Here is a 1187-nt window from a genome sequence, read left to right as displayed (position 1 = left end):
ATTTACAGGATGGTAAGATTCCTGAGTTAGATACAAAATTAGTATATGTCCCACGGGGCTATAAATGTCAGGGCTGATCTGTTCCATCAGAGAGAAGTTATTTTTGTCCACTTGACAAAATTGAGTTAACATGTAGCCGCACCACGTCTGCATTTTTCTCGAGAATAAACAGCTGGTTAAAGTATCTAGACAACGCTTGTGTAGCCTTTATTCGCACGTAACAATTAAGTACATGCCACACACCTTTTTGCGTTACATTCAACTTTCACAGAATTTTCTTGCAGGAGTAATTGTAAAATGATGCAGCTGCCCTCAAAATTTAGAAACAGATTTTTACGTATAGTCAAAAATGTGTCGTTTTCTCCCTGAAACCAATGTCCTGCATACATAGTTAGATTCCCCCATTCTTTTCAGCAATTCCTCTCAAAATTTATAAAAATAGGGTGGGCAAATCAAATAAAGCTTGTTATTGGATTTCACAAGAATATTATTGAAGAGAATGTTAAAATATGTGTTACTGATAAATCACACTTTCTCTTTAAAATATTAAGAAGAAAAATAGACAAGTAGTGAAAGAGTTTGTATCTGTGGACAAGAAGAAATATGTCCATTAGAAAGCCCACAAGTTGAATAGCAGTCACAACTAAATACGAATACTTCCAAAAGGGCTTAGGTTTCTTTAAAGGCTATAAGATGGTTTAAGCCTGTATATAATCATTTGTATTTCTCTAATAAAACTCAATCCCAAGAAAACTTAAGGCGTAATTGCTTCCACATTTGAAATTTGTGTAATGAATGGCTGATTGAAATTCAATGACTTTCACGTGTCTGATTTTTTTTCCCAAGTCAGTTTCTTTGAAGATGTATTGATGTAGAGAAAATGCTTCAAAGCTTTGAATGCAATTCAACATAGTATATGCAATTTTCAGTTCATTGAAGCAGAATCAAGCTCAAATATGTGGATTGGTATTCATATCTATAGGCAGGGGAATGTCTTTCTCTCTCTTTTAGGTTTCAACGTACAAAGTATTTTGACTACTTAGATACATTCCTTTTAATCAACTTTAAAGATAAATTAAAGCAGAAATATTTGCTAAAATTATTGGAAACATTTTTTAACCCATTTCTGATAAAGAACTTGACTCCTTAACAGACATGATAACAGTAATAGGGAATAGCAGTATTCT

The sequence above is a fragment of the Propithecus coquereli genome, unplaced genomic scaffold (assembly GCF_000956105.1).
Source record: "Propithecus coquereli isolate 6110/MARCELLA unplaced genomic scaffold, Pcoq_1.0 Scaffold229, whole genome shotgun sequence".
NCBI classification, from domain to species: Eukaryota; Metazoa; Chordata; class Mammalia; order Primates; family Indriidae; genus Propithecus; species Propithecus coquereli.
This window is presented reverse-complemented; position numbering follows the sequence as displayed.